At 33.3% G+C, this 19,810-nt stretch overlaps 1 pseudogene; it reads right to left on the bottom strand.

The window, feature by feature from the left end:
* Positions 1-16,914: 16,914 nt before the first annotated feature.
* Positions 16,915-18,126, bottom strand: LOC143640278 (vacuolar protein sorting-associated protein 37A pseudogene; annotated as a pseudogene).
* Positions 18,127-19,810: the final 1,684 nt, after the last annotated feature.

Below are 19,810 nucleotides of genomic sequence, written 5' to 3'. Positions count from 1 at the left end.
GAACAACATATATCAAGCTCTGAAAGAAAATGGATGTCAACCAAGAATCTTATATTTAGCAAAATTAACCTTTAGATTTGATGATGAAATAAAAACCTTCTATGATAAAAAAAATTAAAAGAATTTACAACTCAAAAGCCTGCACTAAGGAACATCCTTAGCAATATATTCCACAAGGAGGAAATGAAAAGCAACAATGAAAATAAGCAGAGGGAATTACACTAAAGGAAAAGCAAATCAAAGAGAAACCAAGTCAAGTTAAATTTAAAAAACAAATAAAAAAACAAAAATGGCTGGGAATACAAATTATGTCTCAATAATAACCCTGAATGTTAATGGCTTAAACCCACCAAAGAAATGACATAGACTGGCAGACTGAATTAAAAAGAACAACAACAACAACAACATCAAAAGACTCAATAATATGCTGCCTCCAAGAGACTCATCTTAGGAAAAGACATACACAGAATGAAGGTGAAAGGTTGGGAAGAAAACATACCTGCTCACCTGGACTGTGGAAACAAGCAGGGGCTTCCATTCTGATATCAAATAACTTCAAGCCAAATTTAATCAAAAGGCATAAAGAATCACGTTTCATACTGCTCAAGGGAACCATGCATCAACAAGTCATAACAATTTAATAAATATATACCACAAATAATGGAAAATCTATGCTCATCAAACAACCTCTTGTCAAATTCAGTAGTCAAATAGATCACACAACACAATAATTCTGAGTGACTTTAACACACCTCTTTCACCACTGGATAGATTTTCCAGAAGAAAGCTGAAGAAAGGAACTGTAGACCTCAATAAAACAATCAATAACGTAGACTTAACTGACATATGTAGAAAATTTCATCCTTCAATGAGTGAATACACTTTCTTCTCAGCAGCACATGGATCTTGCTCTAAAATAAACCATATATTATGCTACAAAACAACTCTTAGCAAATACAAAAAAGTGGAGATACTATCCTGCATTCTATCAAATCATAATAGAAGGAAATTAGAAATCAACGATGAAATAAAAAATAATAGCTACTCCAATACCTGGAAACTAAATAATATGCTACTGAAGGAACAATGGGTTGCAAAAGATGTCAAGTAGGAGATTAGGGATAAAAACTGATACAACATATCAAGATCTCTGGGACACTATGAAGGCAGTACCAAGAGAAAAGTTCATTGCATGGAGTTCATTCATTAAAAAAAGAAAAAGTCTACAAGTAAATGACTTAACAGTACACTTCAAAGCTCTAGAAAAAGAAAAATAAATTAACACCAAAAGCAGCAGAAGACAGGAAATAATTAAAAATCAGAGTTGAAATCAATGAAATTGAAGGAAAAGAGACAATTTTAAAAAATGACAAAATAAAAAGTTGATTCTTTGAAAAGATAAATAAAACTGATACACCTTTAGCCATGCTAAGGAAGAGAAGGAGAGAGAAAACTCAAATTACAAACATCCGTAATGAAAAAGGAAATATCACAACAGATACTATAGAGATATAGAAGACAATTAGAAATTATTTTGAAAATTTGTACTCCAACAAAACAGAAAATATCAAAGGCATCAACAAATTTCTTGAGTCACATCATTTGCCAAATTGAAGCAGGATGATATACATTATTTAAACAGAACAATTTCAAACAATGAAATAGAAAACACCATCAGAATTCTACTAACCAAGAAAAGTCCAGGACCACATGGATACACATCTGAGTTCTACAAGACCTTTAAAGAAAAACTAATACCAATACTCTTCAAATTATTTTGTGAGATAGAAAAAGAGGGAACACTTCTAAACTCATTCTATGAGGCCAATATTACTCTGATTCCAAAACTAGGCAAAGACATCAAAGAAAATAACTTCAGAGTAATATCTCTAAATGAACATAGATGCAAATGTTTTCAATAAAATTCTCACAAATCAAATAAAAAGAATATCAAAAAGATAGTGCACCATGATCAAGTAGGGTTCATCCCAGGGATGCAAGATTGGTTCAACATACAGAAATCAATAAATGTAATTAATCACATTAATAGATTAAAGATAATAATTATACAATCAATACATGCAGAAAAAGCATTTGACAAAATACAGTACCCCTTCATGTTCAAAACTCTAGAAAAATTAGAGATAACAGGTATTTACCTCAACATAGTAAAATCTATGTATGCTAAGCCCCAGGCCAACATCATTCTAAATGGAAAAAATTGAAAGCATTCCTTGTAAAAATTGGAACAAGACAGGGATGCCCTCTTTCACCACTTCTATTTAATATAGTTCTTGAAATTAGGTGACAATAGAAATTAAAGGGGTATAGATAGGAAAAGAAGAACTCAAATTAGCACTAATTGTTGACAATATGATTCTATACATAGAAGACCCATAAAATTCCTCCAGAAAGATACTAGAACTAGTTAATGAATTCAGCAAGGTAGCAGGATATAAAATCAACACCCATAAATCAAAGTCATTTATGTATATCAGTGATAAATCCTCTGAAGAAGACATGAGGAAAACCACCCCATTAACAATAGCCTCACAAAAAATAAATTACTTGGGAATCAACTTAATGACAGAGGTGAAAGATCTGCACAGTGAAAGCTACAGAATGCAAAAGAAGGAAATTAAAGAAGACCTTAAAAATTGGAAAGATCTCCTTTTTTTTGCATAGGCAGAATTAGTATTGTCAAAATGGCCATACTATACATATTTAATGCAATTCCAATCAAAATCCCAATTTCTCATAGAAATAGAAAAAGCAATCTTGAAAATTCATATGGAAAAATAAGAGACCCAGAATAGCTAAAGCAATCCTTAGCAAGAAGAGTGAAGCAGACCTTAGTTATAATACAGAGTAACAAAATAGTAACAAAAACAGCATGATTTTGGCACCAAAATAGACTTGTAGACCAAAGGTGCAGAATAAAGGACACAGAGACAAACCCTCATAAATACAGTTATCTTATATTAGACTAAGCACCAAAAACATATATTGGAGAAAAAATAGCCTCTTCAACAAATGGTGCTGATAAAACTGGAAATCCATATGCAACAAAATGAAATTAACTCCCCATCTCTTACTGTGCATAAAACTAAATAAACTAAACTAAACTAAATAAATAAATAAAAACTAAACTAAACTAAACTAAATAACTCAAAGTGAATCAAGGACCTAGGAATTAAAGCAGAGACTAATGTGTCTAATAGAAGATAATGTAAGACCAAATCTCCATTATGTCAAATTAGGTCCTGACTTCCTTAATAAGACTCCTATAACACAATAATTAAAATCAAGAATCAATAAATGGAATGGATTAAAAAAAATTTCTTCTCAGAAAAAGAAACAATATGTGAAGTGAATAGAGAGCCTCCATCTTGGGAACAAATTGTTACCACTGGCACATCAGATAGAGCACTGACCTCTAGGATATATAAAGAACTCAATAATCTTAACATTAAAGTAATAATGCATTCCAAATTGGCTGCACCAATTTGCAGTCCCACCAGCAATGTATGAGTGTACCTTTTTTCCCACATCCTTGCCAGCATAGCCATATCAATGTTCATAGCAGCACAATTCACAATAGCTAGACTGTGAAAACAACCTAGATGCCCTTCAATAGATAAATGGATTAAAAATGTGGGATTTTTACACAATGGAATATTTTACAGCACTAAAAAAACAAGATCATGGCATTTGCATGGAAATGGATGGCATTGAGTAGATTATGCTAAGTGAAGTTAGCCAATCCATAAAAAACAAATGCTGAATGTCTTCTCTGATATAAGGGGGGTGACTCAAAATGGGGCAGGGAGGAGGAGTATGATAAGAAGATTACCACTAAATAGGGAAGAGAGGTGGGAGAGAATGGGAGGGAAAAGGGGAATTGCACGGAAGATGGAAGGAGACCCTCATCGTTATACAAAATACATGTATGATGACACTAGTATTGCTATAGGTATATACGTGTCTGTATAACCAATGTGATTCTGCAACCTGTACACTCAGAGAAAATGAGAAATTATACCCCATTTGATTCAAATGTATGATATGTCAAGATCATTGTATTGTCATGCACAACTAATAAAAAAAGAAAAATTATAATAATAATAATACAGTCAATAAATGGGCCAAGGAACTGAACAGACACTTCTCAGAAGATGATACACAATCAATCAACAAATATATGAAGAAAATGTTCAACATCTCTAACAAATAGAGAAATGCAAATCAAAACTATTCTAAGATTTCATCTCACTCCAGTCAGAATGGCAGCTATTATGAATACAGACAACAATAAGTATTGGCAAGGATGTGGGGAAAAGGGCACGCTCTTACATTGCTGGTGGGACTGCAAATTGGTTCAACCAATCTGGAAAGCAGTATGGAGATTCCTTGGAAAACTGGGAATGGAACAACTATTTGACTAAGCCACCCCACTCCTCAGTCTATACCCAAAGGATTTACAAACAGCATACTACAGGGACACAGCCCCATCAATATTTATAGCAGCACAATTCACAATAGCTAAATTCTGGATCCAATCTAGATGCCCTTCAGTAGGTGAATGGATAAAGAAAACTTGGTATATACACAATGAAGTATTATGCAGCACTAAAAGAGAATAAAACCATGGCATTTGCAGGTAAATGAATGAAATTGGAAAATGTAATGAATGTTATGTGAAGTAAGCCAAACCCAAAAAACCAAATGCCTCTTCTTTGATATAAGGATGCTGATTCATAATGGGGATGGGTAGGGGAGCGTGACAGGAATAGACAATCTTTGACAGGGAAAAGAGGAAGGATAGGAACAGAGGAGGGACATTGGGTAGGAAAGATGGTGGAATGAGATGGACATATTACCCTAAGAACATTATGTAAACACTAGTGGTGTGACTCTATTTTGTCTTCAACCAGAGACATGAAAAAGTGTGCTCTATTTGTGTAATATGAATTGAATTGCATTCGGCTGTCATATATAAGTAATTAGAATAAATAAAAAAAATTAAAAATTTAAAAATAACATAATTACACATGACACTAAAATAATTTCTATACAGCTATACAATGAGTATCATATAGTGTCATAGCACAAAATCTATTAATGAAACTAACTTGTACAATTTTTGGTTTTATATTAATGTGTTTATGTCCTTGATAAAAATTTTAGCCTAAGTTCTGAAGTCATGTCTCCAGAATTCTATGAGGTGGGCTATGAAACTCTGTCTATAGCCTAGTGTAAAGTGGGTGTCAGAATTCTATGTAAAAAGATGTTTCTAGACTCCAGCTGCACTTTCAGAGTGTCATGGTGGTTTTAATTTTTATATTATGCTGATAATCTTCAAAATAATCAATGTTTAATAATAATGCTCTTTGTAAACTTAAATGTTTAATGTTAACATCATTATTAACATAAATAGTAGATGTAATATCATTAAAGTGATTTTTGAAAGATGATGGAGTATTCAAACAACAATGAAAACGACCCTTTCACATGGTCACCCATGTCTTGCTTGGTCAAGTACAATTGTAAAGGTGCATAGATAAATGCATATTGCATGCAGAGATAAAGTTATCATGTGTTGGAAGCTAGATTGTTGTTGCTGTCACTTCCTAAGGTGCCTAATGACCGTGTCCTTTCTGGATGTAGGCTGAAGCAGGTCCTGAGGAGTGGCTTTACTGACAAAGTACATAGGGCACATCTCTGCCCCAAGGTAACCTATAGTTGCCTGAAGGACGTAGTCTCTGTTACTGCGGTTGAATATCTAATCAAAAAGATAGAATTTTAGAAATTTATGATAGTTTGAGAAACTTTTCTCTACTTTCCATTTATAGTCATTGAATGTGTTCATAAAATTAAATCATATTAAAACATTTCTTAAAATTTTTAATGCTAATTTAACTTTTACAACTTTTTATGTTCTTACTAGTTGGCAGATTTTGATAAACAATAATAAATTTAATTGACAATTATAATTAATTTATAGTTTAACATAAATGCAGCATATCCTATAGGAATAGAAAATTGTTACTTATTTAATAAGATTATATTGCTTATTGGAAAATTAAACAAAAATAACAAGCAGTGATCTATTTGCAAAACATGGTAAACATAGCTAATAATAATTAATTATTTTAGAAAAGTTGATTCTTAATCTCCTTATTCTTCATAATCAATATTTGTTTTAAATAAATTTAAAAATCTTACGTCATGTCAAATCAGTCCTCTACCCTTTTATGAGTAAGTCTATAATATAGAATATATGTGTGTGTGAGTGTGTATGTGTGTGTGTGTGTGTGTGTTGGGAATGCATGTATGTGTATGTGTGAGTGTATGCTAGTAAAGTTTCTTAATATTTTTCTGAAATAATAAGTGAAAAATATTTTATTCTGTATAATTGGCTTTATTGACTTTAATCTTACTTCCAACAAAACACTTCAATAGTTTTTGGTTTGGTTACCCAAGGTCAATATGTTTCAATACCATTGAAGTTATGATTTGTGAAAATGCAGTCATGTTTCATGGTTGATTTTTTTTTAAACTTCTAACTGGGCATGGTGGTGTACTCCTGTAATCCCAGTCACACATGAGGCTAAAAGAGAAAGGTGGCAAGTTCGCAGCTGCCCTGGCCCCTTAGAAAGAACCTGTCTCAAAAGAAAACTAAAAATAAAAAATAAAGACTTCTAATTTATCCCGAATACATTAGCTTAAAGTTTTAGCTTAACATCTCTATTCGTCAAGAGCATGTAATGATAGGTTTAATTAATCCTTAAACACCAACACATGAAATCTGTACCAAAAGAAAACAAAAAGGAAAATCAAAATAAAAATTTCTATACCAAGAGAATATATCTTACAAATGCTCTATTTATCTTCAAATATTCCATAAAATAACTATCTATATCATTTGAATAAAAATATAAACATTTTTTCTCAGTAATTAATTATTATAAATATATTTACAATTTTTCTGAGCCCCAATCTGCAATTATTTTGAAATAATGACAATATAGTTCATTATCAAATAGCTAAAAATGGGATCCCAGAAGAATCATAAAATCAATAGATTAAGTCTGAAATCTTGACTTTGAAAACTTTTCAGAAATAACTCAATATTGATTCTGTGGTCAGCTTTGAAATGACTTTCCTACATCTGATCTATTGGGTCATTACAAGGAAAGATTGTTAACCACATGATCATGTAATTTGTATTCTGTAACTTGGCTGCCTCAAGGTTCTTTGGGACTTGGCCAGAAATTGACAGCTAGAGGACACTTACTTGTCCATTGGTTTTCCAACATTGCAAGTCATGTCAAAAATGCTTTGTAAAAATTATGTTCTTTTGATACCTATCATTGTCACTACTTCAAAGGAGAAAGATATATTGATGATATGGTTTTTGATATAGTTTTCGAAGATGTTTTGTTCTCAGCATAACTGTTAGTGGTCATAGAAAAAGTGCACAGTGTTTGTAGATGATAAACATCACAACACTCTGTTGTTGGTCTCTTTGTGGTTCCATTCTTATGAAAAGTCATGAACTCAGCAATGTAAAAGTGACAATTTTAATGGATTATCCTAGGAAAAAAAATATAAGAAATAAAATAATTAATTTTATGATGATATTTGCATCATCTCCACTAACCTAAAAAATAACCCCATGAAGAACAATATGATTTCAATATTTTATTAAAAAATTGAGGCATTGAGAAACTAATTTACTCAATGTTACCCACTTTGAATGACAGCCAACTAACTAGGGAGTTGTGCTAAGGAAACCACTTTCTAAAAAAAGGAAGTCATTAATGTTCATAATCCAAAGGGAAATATGCCTCCATATCTGTATTCACACATCTATACAAATGCACAAACACATTCTTCCCCAAAATATGATCAACTGATTACCAAAATAAAAACTAATACCTAGGAGCAGTGAGTCTTCAATCTTCCAAATATATTAAACTAATGTAAAACTGAAATTTTAAAAAAACCCTTGAAAATTGAAAATTATTTATTTATTTTTTATTTTAAATAGATAAACAATGTATTGAAAATGTATTTGAATTTGATGGTGCCCATTTGTGTCTTTTCAAAATGATTTTTTTTTCTTACTTAAAAAATGGTCTTTAAATGCAAGATCTAAGTAATAAACCACTGAGTGAAAAGCTGACATCCAAAATAAATCAACAAAGCATTTTGTCCAAAGAAAACATTAACTATATAGCATGCAATTGATTGATACATAGAAAATTGGTGTATAAAACATAATTTACCCTCAACTGATAATCATTATAACAACGATGAAAACAATTAGCTTAATTTCTCCTCCACTAGTCTCATATAATGACTGGACTACATTAAATATGTATTTTAACAGTAAAATTGTAGGATTACAGAGAAGGGAAAGAAAAGGAACTTGTTTATAATATCATAAATTATTTATCTGGGCTTGGAATGCCATGAATTACATATTAATTCATTTCTGGGGATTTAACCACCCTGAACACACCCATTATCATCTGAACTCTGGGCCACTTAACCACTGAACCCATCCCCATTTTTTTTTTTTTTTGCATTTTATTTAAAAACAGGTTCTCCCTGATTTGCTTAGGGACTCACTAAGTTGCTGAGACTAGCTTTGAAATCTGACATCTTCCTGTCCTCCCAATCGACTGTTATCACAGGCTTGCACCACTACTCCTAGAAAGAAAGAATAACTTCTTTCTTAATATTACTCAAAATGATGCTTGAGCTGGGGATGTGGCTCAAGCACTAACACGCTCTCATGGCATGTGAGGAGCTCTGGGTTCAATCCTCAGCACCACATAAACATAAAAGATGTTGTGTTCACCGAAAACTGAAAAATAAATATTAAAACTCTCTCTCTCTCTCTCTCTCTCTCTCTCTCTCTCTTTAAAAAAATGATGCTTACAAAAGGCTTCAGAATTATGTGTGACAGGGTCTGCATATATTGATTTATTGTTCCAAATCTATGTGGAAGTACCAATAAAATTGTCACCTACTACAGCAATACCCTAAATAACACATTTCTAGAAAGAAAGAACTAAAACTTCTTGAATGTTCCTATGCTAGCACTTTTATTACCTGATGCTATATATTAATGTACTGAAAAACTTTTATTTTCTTCTAACTGTAAGATTATTAGGTGTTTCTTTCTTTTTAATCTCATAATATCCTGAAGAGTCAATGCTAAAACATTTTTGTGGGTATGTATTACAAACATGTATTTATTTTCTAACCCTCTCACTATGTTATGAAATCCTCAAAGCTTTTCTCTACTACATGAAAGGTAATTATGAAAAAACATTTTTTATAAAATTATTATAGGAAATACAATATCATTCCCCTTGTACAATTATGATAATGATATCCAGACAAGAGAAGCCCATTGTCCACTGTCCCATAAATAGGAATTATAATATCAGACTTTTTCTGTTTGAATGAATTTAAATTTTATTTATATCTTATTACATTATGGGCCTTCTGATTCCCTTTGTGTGTTAGTGTCTGTGTATGTATATATAGGAGGTAGGGATGCAGTTTATTATGTATGCCTATTTAGTACTTTTTATCTTCAGGATTTCTTTTTCATTTTATACTCCAATCCTATGGAAATGAACCATCACATTTATACCTACCTGTTGGTAAGTAATTTTTTTTCTCATTCACTTCATTTTACTTTTAACATACTAATAAATCAGTTGTTTTGTTTTGATGACATAAATATCAATTTTGTGTTCCAACAATTTCAGTTTTCTTAGATTTCCCTATCTAAATTAACCTGAAGACAGAAGTTGTTATAAAAGAAAATTTGAAATTAAAAAGCTTGATATAATTAATTCTTTAATGAACTCAACTTGTATCTCCCACACACAGTTTGTATATTATCCTAGATTATTTCAGAGTAGACTCTTTTCCCTCACTCTTCCTTCCTGGACAGAAAGGCTTAAGTGGAAGCTCGGGGTTCATGTGGTTGTTTAACCCACCTCCTGAACACTAGTGGAACAGACAGAGAGAGAACTGGGCTTTGCCAGGATTTGCACAAGTACCTTGGTAACACCAGCTTGCAGTTCAGGGGAGCTGATGCTCCATGAAGCAGCAGGGATTTGGGGGAGGATAGAGTCAGCAGATAAACACTTTATTGTTTTCCCACCAATATGCAGCCTAGGATTTACTAGTAGCATATTGCTCTACTGAAGATGTTCCACAAGGTCTTATATATTAGTTGGCGAGTGCTGCAATAAAGCTGTGTATCAGATCATCTCAAAACGCAGCATTTCGCAACAACCTCCATTTAATTTTTATTCAAAGATCTATCTGACCACTCTAGCTGATCTTAGCTGGTGGTGACTGAGGAACAAAAGATGGGATAAGAACCTCTCTGTGTCTATCTTATTCTCCTGGAATCATAGGGCAACTTGATGTGCGAGGGAATAGCCTGATTCCACAAGGACACTTAAAAGTTGATGCTTGTGTCACATCTGCTGATATCTCCATCCTCAAAGGAAATCATGTGTCCAGGTGTAAATTCAATGAAGTAGGGAAACATACTTCATCTGTGGTGAGAAAAAATATGTGGCAAAGGGAATGGATATAATATACAGTGAAAAACTGCAACTGATAATTTAATAGGTTACAGAGAAAAGGTATGTTTGTGTATGAGAGAAAGAGAGAATGACTGAATCTGGGATCAGCTTCATTAAACACGTTTTTAAAACTGGAATTTCCTCCTTCCCTCTCTTATGTACTTCCCTCACTACTTTTTTATGTGGAACTGCAACCAATAAAGCAATAATGCAAAAGCCTTTGCCTTAGACTCTGTTTTCTAGGAGTATGGACTTAAAGAGTGTGTATAACTAGGTATTATTAGCAGACCTCAGAATGGGATTTGGGGCTGGAATTCTATGACGATAGATATGAGATCAACAGGTATCCTGATAAGGAGAGTGGCGAAAAGCTCTAGTAGGCAATGATATCCAATTTAGTAAGACTTCCATTTGTGTTTAATAAAGATAGGGTGGGAAAAGAAGGCAACCACACTGGGATATCAAGTCCTCGCTGTTCTTGATAACAGTGATAATAAAACAGCGTTTTGACTTTTGCTAATGACATTTGAAGCCTTTGCAGAAGTAAAGTAATAGGCTCAGTGATACTCATAGCCAACCTAAGGCACATCGTGAAACAGGGACATTCAATTGTTTTGCTTTGTTTTGAAGCTTAAAATCTTTAAAAGAGAAAATTGAGAGGCTGATTCTGCTGAAAATAATGTATAAAAATATGATATTATTAAACTATAATTTCTTCCAAAGAAACTAAATAAGAAATCTTATGCTAAAACCAGGAGTCTGATATTTTAGGAATGGAGCCAGGTCTGGGATGGATACATTTCAATGAGTTATTGGATCTCGCAATCTTAATGCTAAGCAAGTAAAAAATGATTATAATTATGGTGACAAAAGCAGTTCTCTATCACAAAAGGGAGAAGAGAATTGGACTCACTCATGGACAGGACAGGGGAAAACGTTGGTCAGGAATAACTTTGCTAAATTATAGTTGCACCATGAAATTTAACAGTGAAGGGATGCTTTCATAATAGGTAGGCACTTTAAAAAATAACTATTGAGTGAGGGAAAAGTCACAAAATCCTTTTAAATAATTTTTAACATATGAGAGATAAGTAGCTAAAAATATGAATCTCTACTGACTCATGAGCACATGATTTGACCAGTCTGTCCATGACCTGGGATAGAGGAGATTAAAAATCCCAGGGTCAAGGAAATCTGAAGACACGAGTGTATATATTAATGGAAATGTGCAGAAAGTTTGCAAATGATGTCTATTAATGATAACTACCATAAATTATTCAATACTATTAAATATTTAACATTCTTTGGAAAAGGGATATACTTTAAAGAAAAGGAGGAGTAATAATTGGCTTATGACTAACAGGCATTCTGATTGTTTCAGGAAATCTGCTACCTGGGGGTATTCAAGGTGATGAAATGTGAAATTGTCTTTGAAATGTTAGGTACAATCTTCGGTGGAATTGACATTCTCTTTCAATTGTTGGTATATGGTGCTGTGTCTTTCCTGCTTGGTTGGGTTAAGGAACGAAAGTAGAATTTATAGGCTCATCATAACTTTCTGGGACAACCAATGGGGTTTTTGTCTTCCTATGTTCACAGTCTTAAATTCTGATGGTTAAACAGATCCTGATTCTCAGAGAGTGGTTATTTTTAAAGCAGATAGTGCATACTCCTGTGGGTATTCCTTTGAATTGGAAACTTGGATTTCTACATGGTCACTTTGCAAAGCATCAGGCACTATACTGGATGGTAATTTGACATGTTTACCATGAGCATTCAGGCTGTCGGAAAGAAGCTGCCTGGAACCTTGAGAATGAATTTATTTCACATCCTTGAATGGCCAGTGATAGCCATAAAAAAGCAATTGCAGCAAACAGACTACAAGTAGAAAGAAACTAAAGACTGTAAAAATATGATAGTTTTAAACTATAATTTCTTCCAAACAAACTAAATATGAAAAATCTATGCTAAACCCAGGACTCTGATATTTTTGGAATGGAGCCAGGTCTGGAATGGATACATTTCAATGAGTTATTGGAACTTGAAATCTTAATGCTATGCAAGTAATATATAATTATAATTATGGTGGCAAAAGCAGTTCTCTATCACAAAAGGGAGAATAGATATATGTACCTAAAGGAGACACAACTAAAAGTACAAAAGAGTCAGAACACTGTTGGGGAAATTTGCTCCTTGTGAGACAGAAGGAAGAGGGAGATAAAAATAAATAGATTCTATTCTACTCAACTGTCATTAGTGTTGCCTTGTAGCTGAAACTTTTCAAGGATTTCACAGAGTCAAGACTAAGATTAGATAAGCAAGATACATAGTGTATGAGAATTTAATGAGGTGCTCACTCTCCAGGGTCAGCTCTTGCAGGAACCTAAAAATGAGCTTTGCACCCTAGGTTCTTCACTTGGATCATCTAAGCTCAGGTTTTGTGGTTCAGATGACTCTTCTAGGCAATCAGTGAGATTAGCTCATGTGCTGCATGAGGGTGAAGAACAATGAAAAAGATGGTGTTTCAGGAGTAGATGATGATAACCAGTTTTCACCCTTGGAACTGCTGTTATATCAGTTCTTTTAAGACACTGCTAGTCTTCACCTTTCTCCTCTTTATGAAAAAATGAGATTACTAATGCTCAAATGAATCCAAAGGACACCAAGACTATCCTAGATTCAATTCAAGTGCCACACTAGATTGTCACAATCTTGCCCAGTTTCCTGCCAGGAATTAAGAACTTTTCTTGCTGATCCTACAGACAGTTTGCATTTTCCCTATAGTTACAAAATCCATACTATATATTACCACTAAAGCCACCATATGTGTGCACATCCTTAGAGAGAGAGGCTGGAAGGCTGAATCTTGGCAAGAATCACACAGCAGCTTTGTCTTCCCCAGGTCCTAAATTAAGATGCTAGATGACACACCTACAAGTTATAGAAGAGTCAGTACACTGTTGGGTAAATTTACTCCTGTGGGACACAGAAGTAAAAGAGGGAAAAATAAATAGATTCTACTAAAGTGTCATTAATGTTGCTTTGTAGCTGAAACAATCTTGTCAGGAAAAGATTCTTTGTATTTCTTCTGTATTTCTCTTTATTCACTCCTTTATTCCATTTTTCTCCTATTTGCTTCCTAGGCATCTCATTTTACCACCATAACAAGATACTAGTATGAAAACTTTTTCTCTCTCTTTTTTTTCTTTTTTTTTGGGGGGGGGGCGTAGATATAGCAAAGAAACTATTTGATCATGACCAATTCTCATAGATTTTTCTGTTTTGTTTCACATGATAGTGTGATAAATAATAAAGAAATGAACAGTATTTGAGAAAAAAAAATCCAAGAAGAAAATATATTTTTTTTAATTAGAAAGGAGATAAGCTAATGGTAACATTTAATATTTAATATACCCAGTGCTATATATTCAACCTTGTATGATCTGATCCCAAAGTAGTTTAGAAAACTCAGAGGTTAGTTGCTAAATTGCTGCGTGTAGTATGTCTCATAAAAGCCAACACCAAGAAACAAAAAGATGTTATTATGTCAAGATCAGTCAGACTCCAATATGAAATTAGTTTTTATTCCATTCAATTTCTGGTTAACAGTCCTATATATCAGCAATTGTGAAAACAAAGGTGACATTAACTTGGAATCCAAGTGTAAGTATCAGGTGTCAGTCTATTTAACTGCCTTTTCTGTTCCAGAACTTATAACTTAAATCCCAATAAATAAAGCTTGCGTTACACTCATTTCCTCTTTTGGAGAAGCTTACAGAATTGTACAGTGCTGTTTTATGCACCTCTAGCCACGTTCTCCTACATCAGAAGCAGGGACATTGTCACTCAATGCAGAGATTATTAAAGAAGAACTTGCCAATTTACTGGGGTATCAATGGAATAAACAAAGAAACTAAACTTCTTGGTTTACTAGGACTAGATTTGAGAGCATTTACTAAGAAGCTAATCTTTTTATATATTAGAGTAGCAGGAAACAAAAAAGTTTATAGGAAGACATAAAGGAAGTAGAATGTCCGGAGTAGAGTCAAACTAATCCAGGAAGCAAGCAAAGGAGACAGTCCCCTTAGTCACATGACCACCCCAAATAATCTATGCTCTACAAGGATCCTTTTGTACAAATTTCATGGTGATATTAATTGAGCTTATAGTCATTTGCCTTTATGGTAAATGTATTTATTCTAATATATGGCCCACATAATTTATATTCTGATGGGTTTGGGGTGGGAGCCCTGGACACAGAATTCAGTGTCATTTCTGGATATGAAACTACATGTATATTAATCTACTTAAAATTAAAATTATCACCTCTATGCTAATAGACTTTTGCATATATGCTTATACAGTCTATAAGACTTTCCTACTCAAGAATTTGCTGCAATTAAACATGGTGAAAAAAAAAATCTGTTTTCCCAGAAATACTTCTGTATGTATTTTGCCTAGTACAAAGCCAGAATTTTTAATGCTTGAAACTCTTCTATAAGAACGCAAATACTTTGAGGGAAAGGATAATCCCTTATTCATAGCATTAAAAAGTACTTTTTTTTTCATAAGAAAACTTTCAAACATGTATGTTAAAATATAATTAATTCCAACTTAATGTCCTTTTAAAATTCTTTCCTCCCTTATAAGGAAGTGGGTCAAAGATGATTCAAATGCTTTTGAATCATTTCAAACATTAGAAAGGCAAGTGTACTAATTTGTGTTTATAAAAAAAGCATTGCATTTAATTTGACAACAGTTCACATGAGCAAAAAAAAAGCAGCAGCAGTTTAATCTCACATATTATTTTGATTAGCACTTACCATTTTAAAGTTATTTTATGAGTTTTAGAAAATACTTAAAATCATATCTAGGTCTTTTCAATTTTAAAGGCACTAAATGTACAGCTAAGTAGATCTCCACTTTTCAAAACTTAAGGAATCTATTATGTATTTTGAAGGACAGCAGGATGATTTAATGTCAGTACACACAGAGCTATCTACTGAGAAAATATGCTAAAAAAGAAGGGAAAGTATGTTTTTGAACCTTATAATTACCATTAAATAAAGAAGTTACTTGTTTGAAGATGATTCTGTAAATCTTTATGAAGGTTCTATATTCCAATTTTGAAGCTCAAATCCTGCATTCAGAATAAAGAACACAACATGTACAGATGTAAATAATGTAACAATAACAGATTGAGGTTTTTTTTTTTTTTTTCGTGATTTAGATACTAGTTTATTGAGCCTCAGTTAGAGTTCAAAATTTTCTCCCTTTAGAATCATTTAGGGCTACTTATGAAATATGTTCATTTGATGACATGGCACAGAAGCAAATTACTGAACACAGTACAAATAAAGAGGAAATTCATTAAAAATTTGGATTGCTTAAAAACTAAATAGTACTTTTACTAGTTTCTATAAAACTTTTCTCAAGAAAATTGAATTCACATAAAAATGAAAAAAATTCATTGATTTTTTTGTGTCTAGATTATTTTTATTAACAAAAAGATTGTTTTTAACATTAGGAATTTGGAAAGCATACCCATCTAACCACAAACCCATCAGATACTTATTTTTTAAGAATTAGCCTGAAAGTTTGTTTTGGACTGGTTTAAATGAAACCAGTCATTTTCTTAAGTAAAATATTTATTTAACTGTCTTGCAACTTAAATGTATCTTTAGTTTTAAAAATAAAACAATATATGAAGAGCTGGTTTACTCTTTTTTGATTTATTGTCGGTAAAAGTTACTTACTTGAGATGGCACATTGGCAGGTCTGGTGTTTCCTGACACTATGAATATTTAAAAACAAATTGCCCTTGAAAAGTTTTATCATCCAGAAAGAAAAAAAAGGTGACTTTCCACAGTTGAAAATTTCTTGAAAAAAGGTTGAGAGGAAAATAATCTAAAAACCACACCACTCTTAATAAAAAACTGAGGCAGCTTTGAATTAAAACTACAAACTTAAATTAATTTTAAAAAGTATTGAAAAGAGGTGAAATTACATGCATAGGCATTTAATCAATAATAAGATTAATAGCAGCAGAACTTAAATATATGATAGTTTATCAACAATAAATAAACATTTTTAGTGCAAATAGTGCAGAAAATTTTCTCAAAGCAAAGATCATAGCAAGTATTTTGATCTATACAAAATCAGTCTATGTTCTGTATACAATCTATATAGTATATCGGTGAATTCAGCCCCCATAATGAAATGCCAATTTGCAAATCATAAATATAAAACAATGTGCTTAAGTTTTATGTCTCATTTTTCTCTTGGCAGTTTATGTTTTCGGGAAAATGTATAGTGGAGCATGAAATTGGCTGTGCATTGCTATCACCTGTTGAAGTTTATCTTCCTTGGCTCTTCTAACAGTGGCAAATTGTTCTCTTTTCCATGAAGCTACTGAGAAAATCGTCTATTTCAGTTTTTCCCTCCAAGAAATCTTCAGCGATATTATCAGATTCTTCTTCAGCTTCATGTGCAGCTACTTTCAATCTTGCCTGCAGGGCTCTTGCACTACAGCTCTCACTAAGTTCATGCTGCCTTTGCATCTTCTTTTCAAAAGTAGATTTCATTTGTGTAAGTAATTCATACTTATCTAAAACAATCTGCCTTTTGGCTTCCAAGCTAGGTTCCAAAAGGAGATTTTTTTCTTGCTAATTCCTCGATACTTTTTACTAAGTCATCCTTGTCTGCAATAATTTGTTTCAATTGAGGCAAAGTCAGGAACTGTTCTAGTAATACTTCCTCTTGTTCATTCATACCTGTGAGTTGTGATAAACTTAATTCTGAGAGTTCTGGAAATGTATCCGGAACATCTGGCATCTTATAACCAAAACCATTCTGACTTATCGGAGCTGAAGTGTCCGTTGTGGGAAAAGGTAATGGCATACTTGAAAGGACACCAAATGAAGGAGCAGCAGGCTTGGCTGTGGTATAACTTGTTGTTGAAGAAGAAATAGCATCAGCAACAGACAAAGAGGTGATATTCCTGTTAGCTTCTTGTGGAGGATATGGAGAAAGAAATGGAAAGCCCTGAGAAGCATAAGAAGGCATACCTCCTGGGTTACTGTACAGGTATGGAAATGCTGTTGAAGCAGGAGCTAAAACTGGGGGATTCTTCCAGAACTCATCCAACAGACTTTGAATAATTTTCCCAAGATCTGAATGCATTGTAAAATTGCTTACTAATGGAGAAGTAACATACACTCCTTGTTTATCCATTAAGTGATGTCTTATTGGTGGATAACCACTGATCACTGGTTTTTCCTGAGGAAATTGTGGAGGAAGTAATATATTAATGTTAATAGTCAGATTGTGTAGTGAATGGCAATCTGTATTCCACATCTTTCTGTATTTCAGCTATACTGGAGTGTGAGTTCCGGAGGGACTCGATCAAGCCCTGCTTCTGCTGTTGGAGGCTGGTGAGGCCACCAGGAGAACCAGTCGCGGAGGAGGAGGCGCTCTTGGTTAAGGGAAAGAGCCAGCTCATCCTTCTTGGGTCCCCGGGCCCAAGGCCCTAGAAGGCTCTGGCCTGCTTCTCCCAGCTGCTCAACCCGGGCGTTCTCCAGCGACAGAGAAGCGGGCTGAGACGCGAGTGGCCTAAACGCTGGGGGGCCGCATCTTCACTAAGCAAGCCCGGCTGGCGGTCTCTGGGTTCTGGGGGACATGCTATAATGCAGTTAGCTGGAGAGGGGCAACGTGCCGCCCGGGATAGGCAGTCCTACCTTCGCCGCCCAGACGCCCAAACCAGCCAGTCAGGGATGCTGACCGCCCAGCGCTCCACCACCCTAGCCTTCGTCCAACAGATTGAGTTTTTGTCCCTGTACAATTTTGTCATAAGAATAAATCACATAGTGTCACTTTTCTTGTTACAAGTCACCTCTGAAAATAAAGCATCAAAGCCTAATATTATTTCTTGTCTAAATTCTCTTACTTTTTAATGTATGTGAAGAGCAAAAATAAGCTAGAGAAAAATCTCACTGTCTTTCACTGACCCCTTCAAACAGTCTATTCCGCTGTCTGTGTTCATCCATCCTCCTCATCACACTAACGCCAACTTGCCAAAATAAGAAGAAAGGACATTTACTTGAGATCAGATGCTGAAAACATGCTTTATATAAAGGTTTTCAATGCTTTTTAGGACATCATCATAAGTGCCACATACATTTAGACAAAAACAATCCTTAAATCTTTTTTTATGCTTTTTAATGAAACATTTGCATTTGCGAATATTTAAGAAAATGTTTACAACAGTTCAAAATGTATTGATGCAGTTTTAAAAGAATATTTGAATGACTAAGATTCTACCATAGTTTAGGAATTATTTAGAAATATACATTATAGGAAACTATCTATTTTGAGGATTTTAAAAGTTAACTTCAACTTAGAGAACGTGTCTTACTATCATCATAATAATACTCAAGTTCATAATGAATTAATTTTTAATTTTAGGATCCTATTGCAAAACTAAATACAAAGCAAAACCTGAGTTCTACATTTCAAAAAAAAACCTGAACTGATTGTATTTAACAGGAACATATTTAGTAAAATAAATAAAGTTGCTGTTTACATTGTGAATGTTCAGAACAGTAAAGCCAGAATAAACAGCTGCACAATATTTTGAAAGAAATTATAAGGCAATCTTAAAGTTAAGTCAACCTTAATTGACTTGGTGCCTCCTTTTATTGTGAACCATCTCAATGGACTGAACCATAGTTAAATGAGAACTCAGCACAAAAATGTGTGTAGAAGAGCACTACAAAAATTTTTCAGACATAACTTCAAAATTGGAATCCATTTTTGTTTATTCAGATAGTTGTTCTTTAATTAGAACAAACTTTTCTCCTCTTCACATATAATGTTAACTCTTGCCATTATCGATGGATACTTAAATAAACAGGCAACTAGATCTCAGGCAGTAAATTAGGACATTTCTACTTCAAATCATTTTTCATACAGAATAAAAAGGAGAAAAACAGAATTTAATATCTACCACAAATCATACACATGGCCTTACCTTCTTTCATAAGCCATATGTATAATATTGGAAAAGTTTCTTGTTCTACAGTAATGCATAAATAAAACCAAACTAAACACAGTTTGATTTTATTGAGACATTTTAATCTATATTCTCCTTTTGATGGCTACCATTCAAATAGGCTTTACATATAAAG

The sequence above is a fragment of the Callospermophilus lateralis genome, unplaced genomic scaffold (genome assembly GCF_048772815.1).
Source record: "Callospermophilus lateralis isolate mCalLat2 unplaced genomic scaffold, mCalLat2.hap1 Scaffold_161, whole genome shotgun sequence".
Lineage (NCBI taxonomy): Eukaryota > Metazoa > Chordata > Mammalia > Rodentia > Sciuridae > Callospermophilus > Callospermophilus lateralis.
The sequence above is the reverse complement of the archived record's forward strand: the minus strand, read 5'-3'. Positions and strand labels throughout refer to the sequence as shown.